This window comes from Ovis canadensis, chromosome 6 (assembly GCF_042477335.2).
Source record: "Ovis canadensis isolate MfBH-ARS-UI-01 breed Bighorn chromosome 6, ARS-UI_OviCan_v2, whole genome shotgun sequence".
Taxonomy (NCBI): Eukaryota; Metazoa; Chordata; class Mammalia; order Artiodactyla; family Bovidae; genus Ovis; species Ovis canadensis.
The window spans coordinates 33429193-33455317 of NC_091250.1; the positions used below are offsets into that span (position 1 = coordinate 33429193).

At 42.1% G+C, this 26125-nt stretch overlaps 1 long non-coding RNA gene across 4 annotated transcripts; it reads left to right on the forward strand.

Moving 5' to 3' along the window:
• Nucleotides 1-334: 334 nt before the first annotated feature.
• On the forward strand, nt 335-23446 carry LOC138442095 (uncharacterized). Of its 4 annotated transcripts, none has more exons than XR_011257540.1 (4): nt 335-432; nt 2209-2335; nt 10797-10907; nt 21152-23446. It is a non-coding gene; the product is annotated as an uncharacterized lncRNA (long non-coding RNA). The 4 variants fall into 4 exon arrangements; XR_011257541.1 differs by having other exon boundaries at nt 381-497; XR_011257542.1 differs by lacking the exon at nt 2209-2335.
• Nucleotides 23447-26125: the final 2679 nt, after the last annotated feature.

A 26125-nucleotide genomic window follows, 5' to 3' on the forward strand; every position in this document is an offset into this window, starting at 1 on the left:
GGAGGAGCTCAAGTTAGGGATAGGATTTGTTAATGGATTTAAGGAAGAGTTGATAGCAAAGGAAGAAACAAGCATGACACCTAGATGTGTCGCTTTAGCTTCTGGGTGGGGTCAGTTATTGACATAAGGAAGACTGTGGGGAGGAAGAGATTTGGGGAAGAAAATTTTTAAATTCAATTTTGCACATGTTAAGTTTGAAATTTCTGAATGAGGGTCCTACCTGGTCTCCCTTATACTCCATTACAGTATCTGCTCACTGGGCAGCAGCAAGAGCAGCCTCTTAAACTGTAACTCAACGTTGGATGTAAGCCATCCAACGACTCCACCTCTAGCTACGAGTGAAAGCCGAAGTCATGCCCTTGACTCCTGCACGCATCCTTACTCCTTCCCTTCCGGCTGTGCTGCTCTCCTGCTATCCCTTGGACATACCAGGTACATTCCCACTTCAGGATCTTTGCAGTGTGTCTTCCTTTTTGAGGGGAATGCTCTTCCTACAAGTAAGTTAGCTATCTTCCTGACCTCACCTCCTCCAAACCTTAGTCTGAATTTTGGCATCTTGGTTAAGGTCTATACTGATCACCCTATTTAAAACCACGACTGTTCTTCCATACCCAGCTCTCTACTTTCTCTTCTTGCATAGCACTTTTATTTCATAACCACCACCACCCCCCATTTGGGGGGGGTGGGCACCCTGCACAGCTTGTGGGATCTTAGTTTCCTAACCAGGAACTGAACCCAGACCCTCAGCAATGAGAGTGCCGAGTCCTAACCACAGTCCCACTGGGTTATTTCCTATACTATGACACTTTTACAAGGTTAACTGTTAATTTTCTTTTCCTCTCACTGGAATGTAAGCAGGATGAAGGACAGTAATTTGATACTAGTATAGCCCAAGAACCTAGAATATTCTATGGCACATACTAAGTACCCAATACTTATTGGTTGAATGAGTAGAAATAATTATCTGTTGTCAAAGAAGTGTCAAAAAGATGGTTGGATAGATGAGTATAGACCTAAGGAGAGGTGAGGTCTGGGAATATTCATCGTGATGAATTAGTTAAAACTATGAGAATGGATGAAGCTACCCAAAGTAAAGACATGACCAGGAAAGAGAGGTTCCAATATTAAGACCTGGAAAATGTCCACATTTTGACATCAGGCAGAGACGGAGAAACCAATAATAATAATAAGAAAAGATATTTAGAACCAGTAATGTAGGAGAAAAACTAGGAGATACTTGGGGTAGGGGTGGTACTGTGTGAAGGAGAGAGGGGTCAATAATCTCATCTCCTGCTGTGTAGTTGGATAAGATAAGGCTAGAAAAGCCTCCATTAAATTGGCAACAATGGAGATCTTTGCCAACCTTGGTAAGAACAGTTTCTGGGAAGATCAGAGCTGAGATGGATTGCCAAAATGGCTTGAGGATACTACTCGAGGACTGTACTTAATACGACTTCCCAGGTAGCACTAGTGGTAAAGAACCCACCTGCCAATGCAGGTATATGACAAGGGTTCCATCCCTGGCTTGGGAAGATCCCCTGGAGGAGGGCATGGCAACTCCCTCCAGTGTTCTTGCCTGGAGAATCCCATGAACCGAGGAGCCTGGCAGGCTGCAGTCCATAGGGTCACACAGTGTCGGACATGAATAAAGCGAGTTAGCACATACTTCAATGTGTGTGTGTGTGTGTGTGTGTACTTAGTCACTCAGTCGTGTCCAACTCTTTGGACTGTAGCCCACCAAGCTCCTATAGAAGTCCATGGAATTTTCCAGGCAAGAATACTGGGGTGGGTTGCCATTTTCTTCTCCAGGGAGTGGGTTGTACTTAAATATAGCTCCACCAAATAAGAGCAAAGGATAACAAGAAATAATAACTCACAGGGTCAGAACTATAGGAAAAGAGACAGCAACAGATCAGCAATGTCAACAATTTTGGGAAGATGAGAAGCACCTGAAAAAGTAGAAGTTGACTTGACTTAGTAGATCAGGGGATACATGCCTATGTGACCAGGGGCAGTGGTGGAACTGGGGTGCTTCGATGACGAACAAGTCCATTTGCTATGTAGAACTCTTCAGACGTTTTGCACTTGGGTCCAGAAGGTACTACAGAAGGTAAAGTTAATCTGCCTGGATAGAAACAGGGATAGTGGTGGAAAACTTTTATAGAGTAATTGATCTCACTGATTCCTTTCCTTATATGACCTGCCCAGAGGACTACAACTCCATGCACCTCCAGCCTGCCCGAAGAGTTTTATCCTCTGGAGAAACTGGATTAGAGAGAGAGACTAGACTTTGGGACAGAGAGATAACGAGAGAACAAGACATGGAGTTATAAAGGTGGGAATTAAGTGAAAATTTTCATACTGAATTACAATGATTAGACTCCCTTCTCCTGCTGTGCTCCTGGAATTCTGTCCACAGATTGGAAAGTATATTGGGGGACTTTCTTTGAAGAATCTAAATTGCATGTGAGAAAAGACTGACAGATTCTGGTATCTCCAGAATCATCCAATAAAAAGGCACTGTCTTGGTCTGCTCGGGCTGCTATAACGAATCACCATCGGCGTTTCTCACAGTTCTGTAGGCTGGGAAGCCCAAGATCACTGGAAGTTACGGTGTTCGGGAGCGCCCTCTTTCTGTCTTGCAGACAGCTGTGTTCTCACATAGTGGAGAGAGAGAGAGAATTCTCTCTTCCTCTTCTTATAAAGCTTCCAATCATCTCATTTAATCATAATTACCTCCTGAAAACCCTATGTACAAATACAGTCGTATTGGAGTTAAAGCTCCAACACATGAATTTAATGAGAGAGGGGGTCACAATTCCGTTCATATCCCTGAACAGGAAATAACCATTGATAGTGTGCCTTTTTATACCTTTGGGATCTGGTTTTAATGGCAGTCATCCCACTTCGATTAATGTAAGGGATTTCAACAGAGGAGAGGAGTTAAAAGAGAGCCATGCGCAGGACTTTTCTAGAGGACAACCAACCTCTCCTGCTTAGAAGAGAGAGGCTTTCAGAGGGAGGGCGCCAAATGAAAAATGAAACTGATTTGTTCAAACATGTGGGGAAAATTATTGGTAAAGGTTCAGCAAGTCTATTGAAACATTTAGAGAAACAATAAATGATAAACACACGGGAAGCTAAGCAAAGGCAATTTCAACTGCAGGAAAAGCAAAATGCTGTATGAAAAGGAAATATTCATGCATCTTGGGTTAAACAGGGAATCTTTACTGGACATAGTAATGTAAACAACAGCTGATTTAGCCAAAAATTATAATAAGTTTACATGGAGGGGATGAAGCAGGAAAGGGGAGTTGTGTGTGTGTGAGAGAGTGGCATGACATACTTTACCTTCTGTAGCGGGAGGCGTTCAGAAGATATTTAAAGTATATTAAGAAATAGCATTACTATCCTATAAAAATATGTCAATAATTACTAGTAAAAACAGCAAAGAAGTTGAAAGTGGGTTCCACTGGGAGTGAAGCGGGAGTGCCAGTTGAATATTTAAGACTTATTTACATATATTAGATAAAACTGATACGTGTAACTTTTCAAAATATATGGTATATATACTTCAATTAAAAAAAATATATATAGTCTTCCCCAGTGGGTCAGGAGGTAAAGAGCCTGCTTGCAATATGGGAGACCTGGGTTTGATCCCTGGGTCAGGAAGATCCCTTGGAGAAGGGAATGACAACCCACTCCAGTATTCTTGCTTGGAAAATCCCATGAACGGAGGAGCCTGGTGGGCCCCAATCCATGGGGTCACAAAAAGTTGGACACGACTGAGTGACTAATACACACACACACACACACACACACACACACACACGTGTATATGTATGTGATAAATGTTGTCAGTTCAGTTGCTCAGTTGTATCTGACTCTGCGACCCCATGAACTGCAGCACACCAGGCTTCCCTGTCCATCACTAACTCCTGGAGCTTGCTCAAACTAATGTCCATCAAATCCGTGATGCCATCCAACCATCTCATCCTCTGTCATCCTCTTCTCCTTCCACCTTCAATCTTTCCCAGCATCAGGGTCTTTTCAAGTGAGTCAGTTCTTCACATCAGGTGGCCAAAGTATTGGAGTTTCAGCTTCAGCATCAGTCCTTCCAGTGAATATTCAGGATTGATTTCCTTTAGGATGGACTGATTGGATCTCCTTGCAGTCCAAGAGACTCTCAAGAGTCTTCTCCAACACCACAGTTCAAAAGTGTCAATTCTTTGTCACTCAGATATCACTTTTATATGTGGAATCTAAAAGAATAAAACAAACTAGTTAGTATAACAAAAAAAGATTTACAGATGTATAGAATAAACTGGTAGTTATCAGTGGACAGAGGAGAGGGGGGAGTGGGACAAGATGGGGGTAGGGGGTTACAAGATACAAACTACTGTGTATAAAACGAACAAGTCACAAGATTGTGTTATACAGCATAATATAGCCAATATTTTATAGTAACTATAAATTCAATATAACCTTTAAAAATCGTGAATTTCTATGTCATATGTCTGAAACATATAATATCATGAATCAACTATACCTCAATTAAAAAATACATAAAATACATTGTACAGGAGGTTTAAAAGAAGAGATAGGAATTTATGGACACCTCTTTCAGGAAGGTTTGCTGGCAGAAGGGAGCAAAGCAATGGGGTAGCAACTCATTCAAGGGCGAATCTAAAAATTTTTTTTTGGCTGCACCACATAAGATCTCAGTTCCCCAGCCAGGGATCAAACCAGTATCCCCTGCAGTGGAAGCATGGAGTCCTGACCACTGCACCACCAGGAAAGTCCCTGAATCTAAATATGTTTCAAGTGAGAATACTTAGTTACCAAATCAAACAGTGCAGGCTTTATAATGAAAAGTGGAGTCTCTTGCCCCCCACCCCCTTTCCAACACATTGCTTTCCATTCACTTATAAACATTTAAACCATGGTTTCTCTCAACCCAAGAGCGTGAACGAAGTTTCCTGCCCTGGGAGAGGAGGGCATAGGCAGGATTTTTGCCAGTGGAGAGCAGTGTTTCACCAGCCCATGTGCAAGCCGAATGGCACATGCTCTGCTGGCATCTTATCACCACCAGCCTGTAGGAGGACAGGAAAGCCCAGAAGAGAAGCCGGGAAGCATGCTGTTGGGCATTTTCGCAGCGCTGCTTTGCAGAATTCGGTGATGTCTCAGACTCACAGTGCCCTCATTAGGACCTGTGCAAAGAGGAAGGAAACACCCAGTTCTGTTTGCAGCATATCTTAAAAGCTTGAGGTCTAAATTTGATTTGGGGAGATCAAGAGAGTGATTTCCTACCTCTGCCCTCTTGAGAAGAAAAGGTGAAACGCTTTCCGTTGGTATCTTTACCCAGACCCTGCATGAAAGTGAAAGCGTTAGTCACTCAGTTGCGTCTCAGTGACTCTCAGTGAGTCTCAGTGAGTCTCAGTGACTCTCAGTGACCCCATGGATGTAGCCCGCCAGGCTCCTTTGTCCATGGGATTCTCCAGGCAAGAATACTGGAGTGGGCTGCCATTTCCTACTCCAGGGAGACTCTGTGTACCATAATTATAAAGAGGCACAGGCTAGTTCTCATGGTCACCCTCTACTGAGGGTGCTGTAGGGATACATTTTATTGCACTCAATTTGCTATAACCATAATGATATAAAGCAAACATTCAGTGTTTACTTTCTGAACATTAATGAAACAACCACACGAGTACAGAAGAACCACCAGAACTATGAGGGATTTTAAAACAAACACAAAAAGGCCCTCAGGAAATGGCCTGTAGATCACCATCTAAGGATGTTTAAAGAAGATATTTTAAATTATTTGGTAGCCTATGTTTCTTTTTTTTTCAGCATATTTAAGAAGATGACAGATTTGCCACGTTTAATGTAATATTTAAGATAATCCATTATACAAGTTACTGAACTCAAATATTAGAGGCAGGGCTCTCATACAGACGTATGCCACTGCCTTGGAGTGGGAATCCGTTTTGGAGGGAGGTTGCCGTAACTAACTTGGGAAGTATCAGACCACAATTTCCAAACTAGTATTTCATGTTTTCCCCGTCAGCGACCTAACTCCCTGATGTTTTCCGTGACACTGTCTGTCTATTGAAATGTCGACAGAAGAGAAAAGGTGCCATACCTTTCAGGTGTGTTGTGGCTTTGTCGACCTAGAAGAAACTCAGATGTCTTCAGGGGCCAGACAGGTGAGAAAAGTGCATGTGAAAGTGAGGCCCAAGAGAACATGGGTTAAATTAAAAGCCACACCACGCATACATGGGCTTTCCCGGTGGCACTAGTGATAAAGAACCTACTGCTAATGTGGGAGACAGAAGAGACACGGGTTCGATCCCTGGGTCAGAAAGATCCCCTGGAGGAGGGCACAGCAGCCTATGCCAATAGTCTTGCCTGGAGAATCTCATAGGCAGAAGAGCCTGGTAGGCTATAGTCCACAGGGTCACAAAGAGTTGGACACGACTGAAGTGACTGAGCACACACACACACACACACACACACACACACACACCCGCCAGCCATACTGTGCTAGCCAAACAGGTGTCTGCTGCTCACTTTTTCCTCAGTTCAGTTCAGTTCAGTTCAGTCGCTCAGTCGTGTCTGACTCTTTTCGACCCCATGACTTGCATCACGCCAGGCCTCCCTGTTCACCGACAACTCCCAGAGTTTATCCAAACTCATCTCCATTGAGTCGGTGATGCCATCCAACCATCTCATCCTCTGTCGTCCCCTTCTTCTCCTGCCTTCAATCTTTCCCAGCATCAGGGTCTTTTCAAAAGAGTCAGCTCTTCGAATCAGGTGGTGAAAGTATTGGGGTTTCAGCTTCAACATCAGTCCTTCCAATGAACACCCAGGACTGATCTCCTTTAGGATGGACTGGTTGGATCTCCTTGCAGTCCAAGGGACTCTCAAGAGTCTTCTCCAACATCACAGTTCAAAAGCATCAATTCTTCAGCACTCAGCTTTCTTCACAGTCCAAATCTCACATCCATACATGACCACTGGAAAAACCATAGCCTTGACTATACGGACCTTAGTCGGCAAAGTAATGTCTCTGCTTTTCAATATGCTATCTACTACTACTACTAAGTCACTTCAGTCGTGTCCGACTCTGTGCGACCCCATAGACGGCAGCCCACCAGGTTCCACCATTCCTGGGATTCTCCAGGCAAGAACACTGGAGTGGGTTGCCATTTCCTTCTCCAATGCATGAAAGTGAAAAGCCAAAGTGAAGTCGCTCAGTCGTGTCCGACTCCTAGGGACCCATAGACTGCAGCCTACCAGGCTCCTCCGTCCATGGGATTTTCCAGGCAAGAGTACTGGAGTGGGGTGCCATTGCCTTCTCCTAGGTTGGTCATAACTTTCCTTCCAAGGAGTAAGCGTCTTTTAATTTCATGGCTACAATCAGCATCTGCAGTGATTTTGGAGCCCAAAAAAATAATGTCTGACACTGTTTCCACTGTTTCCCCATCTATTTCCCATGAAGTGATGGGACCAGATACCATGATCTTAGTTTTCTGAATGTTGAGCTTTCCTAGGGGCTACCAATTTGTGGTCTCTGCTTAGCTGTGGAAATAATGCCCCTGACAAACTGAGACCAGAATGCCCTCTAGAGCCATGGGGGTTTCTAACACCCTCCTGAAGCAGAATCAAAGGAGTTAGGCCTAAAGGAGATAATCCAAAATGATTGCCCGAAGTCCCACCTCGCCTTCAAGCCATGCTCAAGGCCTGACTCCTCCATGAAATCGCCCCCTTTTTCCCTCTGAGATGGAGCCTCACCTTCTGCCAGCTCTGCTCTGCAGCTCTGTTACAGCAGCTCCAGTGTTGGGTGTTGCAATGACCTGGGTTTGCGTCAGCTTCGGCTCCCAGGACTCATGGCCCAGCCTTCCTATGTAAACCTATCTCTCTCTGTAAAATTTTAAGGAAGGAATTTCTGAGTATTTGAATTGCATATAGAAATTATTTTAAAATCCTAGAGCTGTATCTAAACAAAAGAGTACCTCCCACCTTACATATTCTCTCAGTGTTTCCCAAACTGGTGTTCCTCAGAACATTGGTCCCAGGAGCTGCTCCCTGTAAACTGCTCTGTGGTCAAATGCTACTCTCTGTCCTGACCGAGTCACAAGGCATACTGGTACTGTAAAGGCTCTGAGAAGATCAGGAAAAATTAAAGAAAAGTTTACTTTTGTTCACAGAGGGTTCTCCTCATGTATTTAGCCATGAGATTCTTTTAATGGGACCATTTAAGGACTTGCTCCTTGGAATGCAACCTTTGCAGAGGCAGCCAGGACAGATTCTGGCCCCAAGCTGCCTACAAGCAACCCTTAGCATTCATTGTCCTTGGGTAAGTTACTTGACCTGGACAGCTTACTTGACTTAAGCTGTCTCATTTGTAAATTGGGCATAATAGTAGGACATCCTCTCTTATAGGGCTATTGTGAAAGTTAAATGAGTTAATATACATATAAACTATGTGTGTGTGCGTGCTAAATTGCTTCAATCGTGTCTGACTCTGATTCCATAGACTGCAGCCTGCCAGGCTCCTCTGTCCATGGGATTCTCTAGGCAAAAATACTGGAGTAGGTGACATGCCCTCCTCCAGGGGATCTTCCAGACCCAGGGATCAAACCCCCATCTCTTACATCTCCTGTGTTGGCAGACTGGTTCTTTACCACTAGTGGCACCTGCATCTCAGCCTAAATTTGGAGTTTTGGTCAGAAAACCAGACTTTCTTCCCTGCTTCAAATTCAGAAAAAAAAAAAAAGCAACAAGAGGACATTGCGTGTTGGCTTTGCTACCAACAAAGGCTGTTTAGAGGAAGCTTGCTATTAGGTTTGTTACTAGGTTTCACCACCTCCCTGCCTCACCCGCTTCACCCCCATTTGATTCCGGCCTCTCCATCGCAGGTGGAGATGGATACAGGCTTGTTTTTCGTAGGATTAGGTCATCTACAGCAGAGTGGACTAAGTGCTTGTCTTGTGTATCAGTTTGTTAGGGCTGCTATAACAAAGTGCCACAAACTAGGTGGCTCAGAATGACAGAAATTTATGGTCTAACAATTCTGGAGGCCAGAAGTCTGAAAGCAAGGTATCAAGGACCATGCTCCCGCTGAGACGGGCAGGGACATGCTCCTCCCCTGCGTGTTCCTGTTTCTCTAGCGCCGAGTGTTCCTGGGCTTGTGGCGGCATACCCCCACCTCTGCCTTCCTCATCAGACAGTATTCTCCCCGTCTATTCACACGGCCTTCCCTCTGTGCGCATCCCTGTCTATGTCTGCATTTTCCCTTTTTATAAAGACTTCAGTCATCTTGGACTAGGGACCACACTCATGACCTCATTTTATCTTGATTACCTGTGTAAAAACCCTGTTTCCAAATAAGGTCCCATTCTGGGGTAATGGGAGGTCAGGACTTCAACACAACTTTTTTAGGAGGACAGAATGCCACCTGTAACATCCTGAGACCAGAGCCTCTGAAATAGAGGAAAAGGGACCGAAGATAAATTCTGATCCTTCTTCCCTATGTCGCCAATCAGAGACATAGTTCCTCCATGCTTGGGGAAGAGCGAGAGGGGATCAAGGAAGTCCAGCGTGTTCCTACGTCTGGAACTGAGAAACCTCCCTCCCTCTCTATGGAAAATTAAGAAGGAAGGAAACCTTCCCATTTCCACCTGCATCTCCAAACTGTCGTCCAAAGAGGACTTTGGAAGTAAATAGGTCTTTGGAATTGCTTGTGATCCTGCCCTAAAACTTGTCAGCTGGAGTCCCTCATCTCTCTTGGGGCTCAAAGGGCCTACCTGTGTGTACTGAGAATACTGGTTGCCTCGATGCCGGGGGACTTAAGGACTCCCTGGTGTTGCATCTGGGGCCAGTTTCAGTTTGCTCTGCCCTCGGGAACAAAGCTCTTTCAAGCCTAATCTTTTTGGGAGGTTGAGGAGGAAATATTCTCAGTAGTCTTAGAAACAGCTATTAGCAGTTAGTACACAATATATATTTAGATTTTAAATAAAGATTTGAAGAAGGGGAATGAATATTCAATAATGAGGGGAGAAATGGAGATATACATGAGGCAAAGATAACATTTCAAATAGCAATGGGTAGTGTGGGAGGGAGGCTCAAGAGAGAGGGGATATATGTCCACGTATGGCTGATCCATGTTGTTATACGGCAGAAACCAATACAACATTGTAAAGCAATTATCCTCCAATTAACTGTTTTAAAAAATTAATTTCAAAATTAGCAATGGGTAGAACAAGCTGTGTGCGTGCTAGGTCATTTCAGTCGTGCTCTACTCTTTGCCAAACTAAGGACTGTAGCCTGCCAGGCTCCTCTGTCCATGGAATTCTCCAGGCAAGAATACTGGAGTGGGTTGCCATTTCCTCCTCCAGGGGATCATGTTAGATTAGGGACCACACTCATGACCTCATTTTAACTGATTACCTGTGTCTCCACCCAGGGATCGAACCCGTGTCTCTTATGTCTCATGTGTCGGCAGGTGGGTTCTTTACCACTAGCGCCACCTGGGAAGCCCGCAGAATGAGCTAGACATCTTCATTTGGGGAGAAGATCTACAGCTGTTAAGTGCTTACCGTTTGCCTGACCTGTACTATCTTGTGTAATCCTCATACCCCCTGAGTCTCGCTGGTGAGCTCTGGGGCAGGGCAGTCTGTCGCCAGGGCTTGTCCTATGAAGTGCTGAGCTACACAGCCTCCTTTGTCTGAAACTCAGGAGGCTGCTCTTCCTCTGCGTCCTGAGAATGGTTTGTGTCATTTCTTCCACAGCACTGAACCCATTTGGAGTTGTTCCCTTTCTTGATTGTGAGCCCCTCCAGAAGGAACTGGAGGGAGGAACACTCATCTTCATTGTCTAATCTGCTGCCTGTCACCTTCTGGGTAAGTTTTTAGTTAAATCAATGAATAACTTTCTATTAAAGAACCCTTGGAGATTTTTCTGATCTACACAGTTGTTATAATATTCATGAACTGTGACTGCTTCACACACAAAAACAAAAACACTCAGGCTAATGATCTGTATTAGAGCAGTGACAATATGCTAACCAGTCTCTTTCGTTATTTAGAACTTTCCCCACAGTTTAAATTGAGAAAGCTCTATTTCTTCCTAGGTCTTTTTGTGGAAGTATCTAGGGTGTGGTGCTCAATGCATAGTGCCTTGGTGTCTTCAGGGAACCTGCTGAGTGGTCACTGACTCATGCTCTCCCTAGACTAGGTAGGACAAGGGTGACTCTGGGCCACTGACACCAGAGAAGTAATGACAAATCCGTTGCCCCATTCAAACCCGGCGCTCATTTACAGAGAGAATTTCGGAACACAAGAAATTAGCTGGCCTTTATGTTACATTCTGCTTCCCATGAGATGCCTAATTTTTGGAACCCATGGAGCACAGTCTTTTTCTAATAAATGCACAGAGGGACATGCACATATTAGAAGAATCTCAAATCAAAATCTCATGGCAACTGACCATGTAAGCTGCTTTGGGAAATGGAAAGGGAGACAGCCCCAGCTGTTACCTGCTTATTCAACTAAGCATCCTGGACCTTGTGCTACTCTAGACGGTTTTCTTATATAGAACAAATAGGAGAGCAAGAGGAAATAATACATTCATGAGAAAATGGCAGGTACTGGAAGCTGAGTGGAAGCCAAATGGAAGCCAAATGGGAGGAAGGGTGGCAAAGACTATATCTCCTCTGTTTTCTAAACTCAAAGAGAGAAAAGTGAATGTTACTTCTTGGTTTGGTGGTCTCTGGGCAGCTTGGCTCTTTAAATATTTGTTCAGTAGTTTCTATTTCTTCATTCATTCATCTATGCATTAATCAATTTGTTCAGGAAGCATTTGTTGCGTTAGGCTCTTCGTGCTAGGCACTAGATAGGACGAAGAGGATGTAGGGATGAGTGAGCCTATTGCCCATCCTCCAGAGTTTAGGAGAAGTTTAAACAGGGACATGGAGTAGACTGAAGACACTTTGAAGGCAGAGATGGAGACGTATTCATCATGGGAGCACCAATCCGTGGTATGGTGACTGCCATATAGGAGGCATTTAATAAATGTTTGTTGAATGATTTAATGAAGGTACTGGTCATACATTAATAAAACAATTTTCACATTGTAGTGTTAAACTACTAAATATAGTTGAAGACTTCAAAATATACTAGAAAGCTTCTTGCATGGTAGTAACTTGAAATTTTCTACTTGGAAAAATATCCAATATAATTTATACAATGAAAGTGAAAGTGAAGTCGCTCAGTTGTGTCCAACTCTTTGTGACCCCATGGACTGTAGCCTACCACACTCCTCCGCCCCTGGGATTTTCCAGGCAAGAGTACTGGAGTGGGTTACCATTGCCTTCTCCAGAGGATCTTCCTAACCCAGGGATCAAACCTGGGTCTCCTGTATTGTAGGCAGATGTTTTACCATCTGAGCCACCAGGGAAGTCCAATTTATACAATACATATCTGTTAATACACTGAAACCTCCATGGCGCTCTAGTGCTGCTGAGTGCTACTTATGTTTTAAATGATTCATCCTGAGTTAGAAGTCCCAGGGTAGAGTGTTCTTCCTTAATACTAGTTAATGTTTTTTTTCAGTTGTGGCTCAACCTGAGTGAGACAGCTGACATTAAAAAGGCATCAATTGTTCTAGTTGCTTTGGTGAAAAGAGCATGGCATGGGTTGACAGTCGCTGTGAGGACGTTTGAAACAGCGCGTGTGTTTGTATTCTTATCGATTTCTGATAGCACTTAAAAAATAGAAGCCATAAATTATGTATAGCCAAGAACTATTAAGAACTTCAAGGGAACTACACTTAAAATAAATGGCCCAAGAACTGTAAAGTCAGCTGGCTTAGAGTAAGAATTTCTAACAATAATTCATTTCTAGCTGTTACTAGTCATGCTCATGGTCTTGGAGGATGCTAAGAGGGATCTCTGGTGTGGCTACAGCCATGGGTCAGATGCCAGCTGTGGATGGGGCACACACAACCTAAAGCCTGCCTAGGGCTAGGGTTTGTTTTTGCGAGTGGCTCCAGGGCCACGCTCACCTCCACAGATGACTGCCCACAGAAGGCCACCGATACCTGTGCAGTGGTCTCATGTCGTGGGCAGAAATTTCAGAAAAGCACGAGATAGGACTGCGTGTGGTCAACATCAGGGCCAGTGGCCCTGCTACTTGGAGCACGCTGCAGCCATAGCTTGCCCCTTAGCTGCGTAAAGAGGACCTGAGTCGACAGCTACCCTGCAACAAAGTAGTAGCACACACATTAAGTTCTCCTAGTTAGAGAAGTCTGTAGACAAAGGATTGGAATAGGCACGTACACGATGTGGTCCCCTTGCAGTTCAGGCTTCACAATGTGTGACAATTTGATTTGAGGCATTTTAAAAGATAATATTCCTTAACACCGCCTAATGACAGTGGAGTTATCGTAACACATAAAAACAGGTACAGGAGTGCTTTAATGCCTTCTCATTGTGCAAGCAGAGGAAGATGTTCAGAAGAAGGTGGAGTAAGTTGTACAATATGTACGGAGAACAGAGGGAAGCATACAGATAGCTTTTGCCCGTCACGCACAGGGACTTTGTGGTCACCTGTACTTAACCTTCTCTTGCTAGAACCAGGCAGAGAATAAGCTAGTTGTTTTTCTGAAGAATGGCTGAGTGACCAGGGCTGGATAACAATCTCTGGGCATGACCTGGCTCAGTGACAATTAGAAGGCACATTCTGGCCCTTTAAAAAAACTCATCAAAGGTCAGGGACAGAGAATCTGGAAAATGGTTGGCCGAATGTTCTGAGACCTTTCCTCTTGGCATGTGATGTAGAAGGATAGTTTATTTTTTCAACTAATATTTAGTCTTTGCTACATGCTAGTTACCAGAACTACACTGGTAAATGAGAGATCCATCCTACCTTGATGGAACCTACTATTATCCAGCAAGGGGAAAATTTTCAAACCAAGCCACCAGAGTAAATATATATTTTCAAACAGTGATATGTCCAACAAAAGAAGTATAGGATACTTTGTGAGGCATTGTTATAGGAGAACCTAATTTAGATTTGGGGCTAAGGAAGGCCCTGCTTTGAGTAAATGACATTCAGCTGATAGCTGAAGGCTGGGGTTGGAGTTGGCAGAGTGTGTGTGCACGTGTACATGTGCCTGTGTGTGTGAAGAGTGTGAGAGCTGGGGACATTGGGAAGTGTCGTGGGCTGAAGGAGCAGCAAAGGTCTCATGGGAGAAGCTTGACTCTTTGTGGAACTGAAAGCAAGCCGGGGTGGTTGTCATGGGATGTGTGAGTCAGAGATGGATATGAGTTGAAGTGGGAGGTAGGCAGGATCCACACCATTCAGGGCTTTTGTGGAACATCCTAAGGATGGAGTGTGTTTGTCGGTGACCTGCTGTAGGAAGATGGGATGGAGTGTACCCCAGCTGTTAATCTGAAGAATGATGCTTCTCAGCAGTGGTTCTTGAAAGTGAACCAGGATTGAAGTGTGACCTTGGGTGAAATGTCAGTGAGACAGGGTCGCATTTCATAACACATTGTATAGATTATCAGTGACGGTGATAGAGCTTTATCGAGGTTGTGGAAAAGGAATGCAATCACGCAGGAAAATACTCCATGTTGGCTTGATGTCCCCCAAACCTCAAATACCATGAGCACATGTGCAGACATCCAGGAAGCAGAATCAGTGAACACAAGGGTCCCTTCTGAATCTGGGTCTGCAAGCTGTGCTTCACTCCACATCCTGCCCTACTAGAACCTCTCCTTGTAAGCACTCTCTCCAGCCCGTCAGTTCAGGAAACGGGAGGGGAGTTTAAATAACTCACTCTCAGGACTCTTCTCTTAAGCTTGAAAAGAAATTTTTTTCTTGTATGTTTCTTAGGAAAGGGTAATAGCATATAGCAAGCTGCAAAATCTTTGACAGTGCGAAGAAATGCCTGTGGTGCTGCCCACATTTGCAAAGCTTGGGCTGGGATTCTTTTTTTTTAATCAATATTTTTCTTATTGAAGTATAATTGATTTACAATGTCATGTTCATTTCTGCTGTACAGCAAAGTGATTCAGTAATACATTATATCTGCATTCTTTTTAATGTTCTTTTCCAGTACAGTTTATCAGAGGATATTGAATAAAATTCTCTGTGCCCTACAGTAGGACCTTGTTATTTATCCATTGGGATTTTGCTTTTGATTAAGATTTTAACAAGGAGCATGTGCCTTATGAGATGTTTATTTTAAGTCCCTAATTTAGCATGTTTTGCATTTCACTTGGGGAAGTGACTTTTCTTTTAAAACTGGTGAATGGGAAGCATATGCAGTTATATGTTGAAACCTACAACCCCAATGAACCAGGGAAAACATTATGAATGAGTAGAGGAAAGCATTATCATTTCAAGTTATGTTTCTATGAGTTCAACCAGAAAATATTAACAAAAGTTGTCATTTAAAAGCATTATTCATAGGCTACCAGATGGATAATGTATAATCTATTGTCTACAAATGTATCGGGTTAGAAGAGTAATGAATTTTTGGCTTTAAGTAAATACAGATCTCAACCATGATTGCTTCAGAATGAATCTGAATGAGTTGGAGAGGCAATGGACTAATTGTTTCAAAAGACAGAATGAAAACAAAAATATGGTGGGAATTCATAGTATATATGAATTCTGCCCAATAGATGGCCAAGTCTCCATTCCTAAACCAGTAAATCTGAATTAATACTTATCCCATTATGTTAGTTAGTTCATAGAAAAATAGCTTTCCTTTCCTCTGTTTCACTTGCTTATTCTTCAGAAAAATAGAAGATAATAATAATCTTGACTGCTAGAAATATGACCATGGAAAAAAAATGATTCTAAAACCATTGGCAGATCCAATGGATCGACAAAACTGAATAGTCTGAGGTTTGAACAAATATTTCTCAAGTCCTGTTTGCCATAGAACTATGAAGCTGGCCTTCTAGAGAGCACAGCCTGGTCATCTTTATCCCCTAGCTAGTCTGTCTTGGACAGTGAGACTGGATATAGCCAGCTGAACTAGACTGTCTAACCATAAAATGTGATAGAAATGAGATGAAAAGAGACTCAGTGTTGCATAAAAGCTTCATCGTTACTAATGCTGGTTCTCTATGGCCCACTGATTCCCACTGTAAAAATCCAGATGATTCCATCTTAGAGCACAAGGGAAATGAGCACCACTCAGCTGTGAAAATGGCATGAAGGTGAAAGGGTAAAAGTCTGACTGCTGTTCAGAGCACAAATGATTTCAAATGCTTTACTGTATTTTGGGCTTCCCTGCTGGGTCAGTAGGTCAAGAATTTGTCTGCAATGCAGGAGACCTAGGGTCAATAATTGTTTCAAAATAACTTTTCTTTCCAGTTACTTAGTTTTCAAGAAACTTAAGGACCCATTTAGGTAGCATGCTAATATTTAAGGAATGATCCCTAAAAAGAGTTGTTCCAAAGATTTATTAAATAATATTTGAGAAGTGGTCAAAAAGAAGGAAATGATTTGACCATGCTAATCACTGTTTTATTTAGAATTGTATAGAGAGTTCTAATTTTACAATGTGTTAGTGCTTTTTCTGGTGTTACGCACTAAGTCACTTCAGTCGTGTATGACTCTGTGTGACCCTATGGACTGTATCCTGCAAGGCTCCTCTGTCTATGGGATTCTCCAGGCAAGGATACTGGAGTGGGCTGCCATGCCCTACTCCAGGGTATCTTCCCAACCCAAGGATTGACCCCACATCTCTTATGTCTCCTTCGTTCGCAAGCGAGTTCTTTACCCCTAGCACCACCTGGGAAGCCCAAAGTACACTAGAGCATTATTAAAATAGAAAATGTTGGGAATTCCCTGGCAGTCCAATGGTTAGGACTCAGCAGTTTCACTACAGGGGCCCAAGTTCAATCCTTGGTCAAGGAACTAAGATTCTACAAGCCACTCATGGTATGGCCAAAAAAGAAATAAAGAAAGTAAATGTTATGCAATTTTTCTATTTTAATATCTTACACTTTATAACCTCCCAACAACAAGTTGTGATGTTCCTAAAAATAAAAACAAATAAATGCTAGGAACACAAGCTACATAACTTCTTCAATAAACTGGGCATTCCTGATATAGCTATAATCAAGAAAAGAATTGTCCTGTTTGCAGATGACATGATATGATACACAGAAAATCCCAAAGATGCCCCAGAAAGCTACTAGAGCTCATCAGTGAATTCAGTGAAGTTGCAGGATACAAAATTAATATACAGAAATCAGTTGGATTTCTATATACTAATAACAAACTATCAGAAAGGGAATTCAAGGAAACAATTCCATTTACCATTGCATTGAAAAGAATAGAATACCTAGAAATAAGCCTACGTAAAGAGGCAAAAGAGGTTTATTCCAAAACTGTAAGATGCTTATGAAAGAAACTGAAGAATAAACAGATGGACAGATATATTGTATTTCTGAATTGGAGAAATCAGTGTTGTCAAAATGACCGTACCACCCAAGGCAATCTATAGATTCAGTGCAATTCCTTTAAAAAATACCAATAATATTTTTCACAGAACTAGAAAAATAATTTTAAAATTTGTATGGAAACACAAAAGATCCTGAATAGCCCAAACAATCTTGAGAAAAAGGAAGAGAGCTAAAAGAATCAGGCACCCTGGATACTCAGACTATACCACAAAATGACAGTAATCAAAACGATATGGTACTGGCACAAAAACAGACACATAGATCAATGGAACAGATTGGAGAGCCCAGAAATAAACCCACGCACTTATGGCTAGTTAATCTACAACAAAGGAGGTGAGAAATATACAATGGGAAACAGACAGTCTCTTCAATAAGCGGAGCTGAGAAAATTGACAGCTACATGTAAAAGAATGAAATTAGAATATTCTCTAACACCAGGCAAAAAATAAAATGGATTAAATTCCTAAATGCAAGACCAGAAACCATAAAACTCCTAGAAGAAAACACGGGCAGAACACTGACATAAATCGTTTGGCATAATCTATCTCCTCAAATAAAGGAAATAGAAGCAAAAATAAACAACTGAGACCTAATGAAACTTAGAAACTTTTGTACAGCAAAGGAAATCATCAACAAAATGAAAAGACAATCTACTGAATAGGAGATAGTATTTGCAAGTGATATGACCCATAAGGGGTTAATATACAAAATATGTAAACAAGTCATATAACTTAATGCCAAAAAAAGAAACAGTGTGATTAAAAAGTGAGCAAGAAGACCTGATGGATATTTTTCCAAGGAAGATATACAAATGGATAATTCTATTGCTAATCGCTAGGGGAATGTAAATCAAAACCACAATGAGATGTTGCCTCATAACTGTCAGAGTCACTATCATCAAAAAGGCTACAGCTAACAAATGTTGGTTAGGATGTGGAGAAAAGGGAACCCTAGGTCACTGTTGGTGGGGATGTGAATTGGTGCAGCCACTGTGGAAAACAGTATAGAGGTTCCTCAAAAAACGAAAGATAAGGAGTTTCCTGGGGACCTTGTGTTTAGGATTCTAGCTTTCACTGCCGTGGCCCAGGTTCCACCCCGGTCAGGGAACTGAGATCCTGCAAGCCATGTGGCATGACCAAAAAAAAAAAAAACTACAACAAACTAAAAAATAGAACTACCATATGACCCAGGCTTCCCAGCAGGAGACACAGGAGATGTGGGTGTGATCCCGGGGTTGGGAAGATCCCCTGGAGAAGAAAATGACAACCCACTCCAGTATTCTTGCCTGAAAAATCCCATGGACTGAGGATTCTGGCGTGCTAAAGACCAATGAGTCTCAATGAGTTGGACATGACTGAATGACTAAGCATAGCACCGTATGACCCACAATTCCACTTCTGGGTATACGGCCAAGAAAAAATTACCCTCAGAAACACCAATTCAAAAAGATACATGCATCCCCAGTTTCATGGCAGCATCATTTACAAATAGCCAAGATATGGAAGCTTGAAATAGATAAAGAAGATGTGATCTATATATATGCTGCTGCTGCTGCTGCTAAGTCACTTCAGTCGTGTCCGACTCTGTGTGACCCTACGGACTGTATCCTGTAAGGCTCCTCTGTCCCTGGGATTCTCCAGGCAAGAACACTGGAGTGGGTTGCCATTTCCTTCTCCAATGCATGAAAGTGAAAAGTGAAAGTGAAGTCGCTCAGTCGTGTCCGACTCTTAGCGACCCCATGGACTGCAGCCTACCAGGCTCCTCCGTCCATGGGATTTTCCAGGTAAGAGTACTGGAATGGGTTGCCACTGCCTTCTCCACTATATATATATATATATATATATATACATATATATATATATGTACACCATATATTAATACATACACACATAAAATGTAATACTAGTCAGTCATTTAAAAAATGGCTTTTTTCCATTGTTAGCAGCATGGATAAACTTAGAGGGTATTATGCTAAGTGTAATGAGTCAGCCAGAGAAAGACAAAAACTATATATCACTAATATGAATTATACAAAAAATACAATAAACTAATGAATGAAATGGCAATCCACTCCAGTACTATTGCTTGGAAAATCCCATGGACAAAGGAGCCTGGTAGGCTATAGTCCATGGGGTCGCAAAGAGTCGGACACGACTGAGCGACTTCACTTCACTTCACTTAATGAATAGAGCAAAAAAGAAGCAGACTTGTAGGAATAGAGACAAACTAGTGGTTGCCAGTGTGGAGAGGGAAAAGGGGGCAAAATAGGAGTAGGGGAGTAAGAGGTTAAAAACTATTAGGTACAAAATAAGCTACAAGGTGGTGGGGTTTGCAAAATGATATAATCTCTTTGAAAAACCATTTGTTAGTTTCAACTAGGGTTATGTTTCATGATACAGCAATTCTACCTTTTATCCTCCAAAGGAATGAATTCATATACTCTCTCATTTGTAAATTATATTCATGGCAGCTTTATTCATAATATCCAAAAGATAAAAGAATGCAAGTGCTTATCACACAAACAGATAAATAAATTGTGATAATTTATGTAATGGAATACTACCCATCAATTAAAACCAAAATAGTTTTAACACAAAGAGAAATCTCACAGACACTCTATTGTGTGAAAGAAGTCGGATACAAAAGAGGTCTAGTATGTGATTGTATTTACATACAGTTTAAGAACAAGCAAAACTAAGAAATGTTTTTAGAAGTCAGAATAGTGATCAACCCATCAGGGAAAAGAGGGAAAAGTGCAGGAGACTCTTATAGGAAATATTCTATTATTTTATCTCAGTGGTGGTTATTAAGATATATACATATGTAAAAATTCGAACTATAAAGCTTACAATTAGTACATTTTATGCACTTTGCTATATGTATGCTATTACTTACTGAGTAAAATAAAGTTGATCAAATCTGCAATCAATCCATAAGCTGTAAGGGCATACTGTACAATACAGGGAATGTAGCCGATATTTTATAATAGCTATAAATGGGCTATAGCCATTAAAATTGTGAATCACTATTATTGTATACCGATAGCATATAATACTGTACTTCAATAAAAGAAAGTAAAAACAAGTAAATGCTGAGAGTACAAGGCGCATAACTTCTTCAGTAAACTGAGAGTTTCTAATACAGCTATTAACAAAAAAAGAAACTTCAGATGAACCTATTTGCAGGGAAGGAATGGAGCCGCAGATGTAGAGAAAAGACTTGTGGACCTGGTGGGGAAAGGAGAGGGTGGGATGAATAGAAAAAGTAGCATTGACGTATATACACTATCATGTGTAAGATAGATGGCTGGTAGGCAGTTGCTATATAAGATAGGAAGTCCAGCCTGGCACTCTGTGCTGACCTAGAGGGGTGGGGTGGGGGGACGAGAGGGAGGCTCAACATGGAGGGGCTACACATGTAATTATGGCCGATTCACACTGTTGTGCGGCAGAAACCAACACAACATTGTAAAGCAATCATCCTTCAATTAAAAAATAAATGTAAAAAATTTTAAATGAAAAAAAAGAAAAGAAGCTTCTGAAATTGTAACTAAAATTAACTTTGCATATCCTACATAGTTTACTTATGTTAATAAATAAGTCAGATGAAGTCCAAAATTCTGTTATTTATTTTAAATTTTATTTTGTTTTTTGGCAGCACTGCAAGTATGCAGGACCTTCCCTGACCAGGGATCAAGCCTGTGCTCTCTACAGTGGATGCATGAAGTCTTAGCCATTGGACCACCAGAGAAGTTCTGTTAAATTATTTTAAAAGGAGCAAACATCTAGATCCTGAGCTATTTGGGAGTTATAGCAATTTACATGTACAGTTGAGAGGCCCCGTCTTCCTGCCTTGCTTCCACCAGCTGCCTTTATCTGAATACTCTTCATGTGACAGTGTAAAAAATGGAGAAAAAGGTGGTCATTTGAAATTGTTTCTTTGGATTCCTTGGCAGAGGAACAAACTCATTGCCGAAAATATCACAAATTCTTGCAATGAAGCAATAATAAAACTTATATCAACCGTGCTTATTTTCATGGAAACAGTGACAGACTATTTTCTTGGACTCCAAAATCACTGCAGACTATGACCACAGCCGTGAAATTAAAAGATACTTGCTCCTTGGAAGAAAAGCTATGACAAACCTAGGCAATGTATCAAAAAGCAGAGACATCACTTTGCTGACAAAGATACATATATTCAAAGCTATGGTTTTCCAGTGGTCATGTATGGATGTGAGTTCAGTTCAGTTCAGTCGCTCAGTCATGTCTGACTCTTTGCAACCCCATGAACCACAGCACGCCAGGCCTCCCTGTCCATCACCAACTCCTGGAGTCCACCCAAACCCATGTCCATAGAGTCGGTAATGCCATTCAACCATCTCATCCTCTGTCATCCCCTTCTCCTCCTGTCCTCAATCTTTCCCAGCATCAGGGTCTTTTCAAATGAGTCAGCACTTCTCATCAGGTGGCCAAAGTATTGGCGTTTCAGCTTCAACATCAGCCCTTCCAATGAACAGCCAGGACTGATCTCCTTTAGGATGGACTGGTTGGATCTCCTTGCAGTCTGACTCTCAAGAGTCTTCTCCAACACCACACTTCAAAAGCATCAATTCTTCGGTGCTCAGCTTTCTTTATAGTCCACCTCTCACATCCATACATGACCACTGGAAAAACCATAGCCTTGACTAGACAGACCTTTGCTGGCAAAGTAATGTCTTTGCTTTTTAATATGCTCTCTAGGTTGGTCATAACTTTCCTTCCAAGGAGTGTCTTTTAATTTCATGGCTGCAGTCACCATCTGCAGTGATTTTGGAGCCCAGAAAAATAAAGAAAAATAAAAATATGGATGTGAGAGTTGGACCATAAAGAAGGCTGAACACTGAAGAATTGATGCTTTTGAACTATGATGTTGCAGAAGACTCTTGAGAGTCCCTTGAACTGCAAGGAGATCAAACAAGTCAATCCTAAAGGAAATCAACCCTGCATGTTTATTGAAAGGACTGTTGCTGAAGCTGAAGTTCCAATATTTTGGCCATCTGATGTGAAAAGCCGACTCATTGGGAAAGACCCTGATGCTGGGAAAGACTGAAGGCAGGAGGAGAAGGGGGCAACAGAAGATGAGATGGTTGGATGGCATCATCGACTCAGTGGACGTGAGTTTTGAACAAATTCCGGGAGATAGCGAAGGACAGGGAAGCCTGGCCTGCAGCAGCTCATGAGGTTGCAAAGAGCTGAACATGACTGAGTGACTGAACAACAAAATGGTTATTTTAAGGTGAAGAGAAGTCCCTTTTTTGGGGGGGGGTGGGCAAGAATACTAGAGTGGGTTGCCATTCCCTTCTCCAGGAGATCTTTCTGACCCAGGAATTGAACCCGGCTTTCCCGTACTGTGGGCAGATGCTTTACCGTCTGAGCTACCATACTTAGTACATTTTATTTGCTGAAAGAAGGGCCTTATTAACAAATGCTTTTTGATATTATGTTGATATACTGATGCATAAGGATATAAGCTCTATCTGTTGACTGTGGGAGTTAACTTCAATCACCTTGAAAGATTTGAAAGGGTCTATTGCATTTTTAAAAATTTTAGATAAAGCACAAAAATGCTATTTTTCCCCTACTGATTAATTCTAACACCTAAGGTTATGTTTTGCACAAAGATCTATGGTTGGACTTCGGATCGTAGAATTTCCACACCCTGTGATTCTACGTGGTCCAGTTCTCTGTGGTTCATGCCATAGATTGCTAGAGTCTCTTAGAAGAAGGAAAATTAGTCAATTGTTTTGTTATTTCAGTAGTTCTAGTAACTGAAGTGATAGCAATAGAAGTAATAAGCTTCTTTCATTGTGTTTTCATCCACACTTTTTTTGCCCTTAGTTCTTAATATTATTTCTGCACAACTTCTGTAAGTTGTACTACGCAATAAAATAATAAAAGTCTCAAGATATGGTCCATGTGTCCTAGGCGGTTTTCATCTAAAGAATTAGCAAGACTCTCTGAGACTTGGCAGAGCCTTTCAAGTGCGATTTGCCTCAGTTCTGCTTTAAAGAACAAAGGTGTGATCAATGGCATGTAAAGTACTCTCAATTTTCACACCATTGAACAGCTTCGTCTACCTTCAGTCTGTAATTTACTTCTGGAACTCTGAAGTATTTTGAGTGTGTTGTCATTCTGGAAAAAATGAGCTGTGTAAATAACAGGTAAGGTAGAGACTGCCAACTGTCTCCTAGATCCTGTTCCACATTTTAAACTGTAGACTTTCAGGTGAGGCCATGGCTAACAGGCTAGGAGTGCCATTTCCAAACTTCCTTATGGCTAGTTACAGCCATGAAATTCCGGTCTGCCTAACAGAATGTAAATACAAGTGATGTGTGCGATTTCCTGGTTTAGACTGTGAAACATGATGTATAAATTCCTCTATGCTCTTTCCCATCTCTGGGAGTCAAACATGGACCATGCTTGGACCAGGTCTCAACCATGTAGGTAAGTAAAACACCTAAACCACAGAGAAGAAACAAGAGTCATTCATTCTTGCAACTAATATTTACTGAAAGGTGGGCTCTAAATGCAGGCCACATTCTAAATTCTGGGGATACATCAGTGAACTAGAGACCAAAGTCTTCGCTCCCCTTGAGCTTAAGTGGGCAATAAAGAATAAGTAAATAGAAGGCATAGTTTGTTAGGAATAAATGTTAAGGAGAAAAATAAAATATAAAGCAAGGAAGAGAGACTTGAAATCCTGACTGGCTATTTAGGTGATCATAGGCAACTAAATGAGATAAAATAGTGGTATAGACAAGGCAATGGGAGAAGCAGCTGTTGCATTCTGAATGTTTCGAAGGCAGAGCCAAGGAGATTTGCCAGGCAACTGGAAACGAGGTGTGGGAGAGATCAAAAAAGAGGAGTCGAGCTTAACACAAAGATTTTTTTTCCCCTGAGGAGTTTGGCAAACTAGTGTTGTTGTTAAGACTGGAACGACAGTAGGAGGGCTTGGAGGGAAATATTAAAAACTCAGTTTTGAATATTGAGGTTGTGATGCCTCTTAGATGCCAATAGAGGTGTTAAGTGATGAGTAAAATGTGGGTCTGAAGTTCACAAGAGAGATCCAGACTACCAATATTTGTTTGGAAGTCATCAGTATAGCTGCCATTGACTTTATTTTTGGCTGTGCTGGGTGTTCGTTGCCACACTGGCTTCTCTCTCTACTTGCGGCGAGCCAGGGGTACTCTTCAGTTGCGGTGGGCGGGCTTCTCGTTGCGGGGCTTCTCTCGCTAGGAAGCACTGGCTCTAGGGCGCACCGGCTCAGGAGTTGCCCTCCCAGGCTCTGGAGCGCAGGCTCAATAGTTGTGGTTGCAGGGGCTTAGTTGCTCCACAGCGGGTGGGATCTCCCCAGACCAGTGACAAACCTGTGTCTCCTGCATTGGCAGGCGAATTCTTTACCACTGAGCCACCAGGGAAGCCCTATTTCTTTTTTATGAATGTAAATATTTTTTATTTTACTATTTGATGTCACAAGACTGGATGAGATGACCTAGGGAGTGAGTGATACAGAAAATAGAAATAGCCCAAGGACTGAACTCTGTACCTTCAGAGGGATGGCTGATGAGGGACAACTAGCCCCACCTCCAAAAACCGAGAAGGAGCCTCAAAAAACGATCGGAGGTATACAGTGTCATTTAAACATATTCAAGGTTTGCCTGGGGCTTTCCCAGGTGGCACTGTGGTAAACAACCCGCCTGCCAATGCAGGAGAGGTAAGAGATGTGGGTCCAATCCCTGGATCGGGAAAATCCCCTGGAGAAGGGCATGGCAACCCACTCCAGTATTGTTGCCTGGAGAATCCCGTGGACAGAGGAGCCTGGTGGGCTCCAGTCCATAGCATTGCACAGAGCTGAACATGACTAAAGTGACTTAGCATGCAGGCATGCATATAGGTAGGTAGATAAGGGACAACGGAATGCTGCTCAGTCATAAAAAAGAATGAAATTGTGCCATCCTGGAGGGTGAGGTAAGTCAGACAGAGAATGACAAATACTGTATGCTTTCCCTTAGATTAGAATCTAAAATCCAAAGCAAGCACGAATGTAGCAAAATAGAAACAGATTCATTGACATGGAGAGCAAACTAGTGGTCATCAGTGGGAGAGGGAGGAGAGGAGGGACAAGACAGGAGCAGGCAGTTAAGAGTACAAACTACTGTGTATAAAATAAATAAGCTAGATGGGTATATTATATAGCACAGAGAATGCAGCCAATATTTTATAATGACTGAGTAGAGTATAATGTATGAGAATAATGAATCACGAAGTTGAACACCTGAAACTAATATAATATTGTAAATGAATTAAAAAATTTGTTTTAAAGAAGAACACAGTCCCTTGGGAGCCAGTTATAAGCTGTGTGTGTGTGTGTGTGTGTGTGTGTGTGTGTGTGTTAGAGATTAAGGCATACTTCCTTAGATTCCATCTTGCATGCTATTCTTTTTCTCCAGAGACCTGGGTTAATCACATCAGTCTCTACACTCTGACCTGAGGCATCATTTCTAGTGATTCATTATGTTACTTCAGTGTGTTTTGAAGAAATCCTTGGTTTGTCTGGCCATCTGGGTTTTGCTTCTTCCCTTTTGCCAAT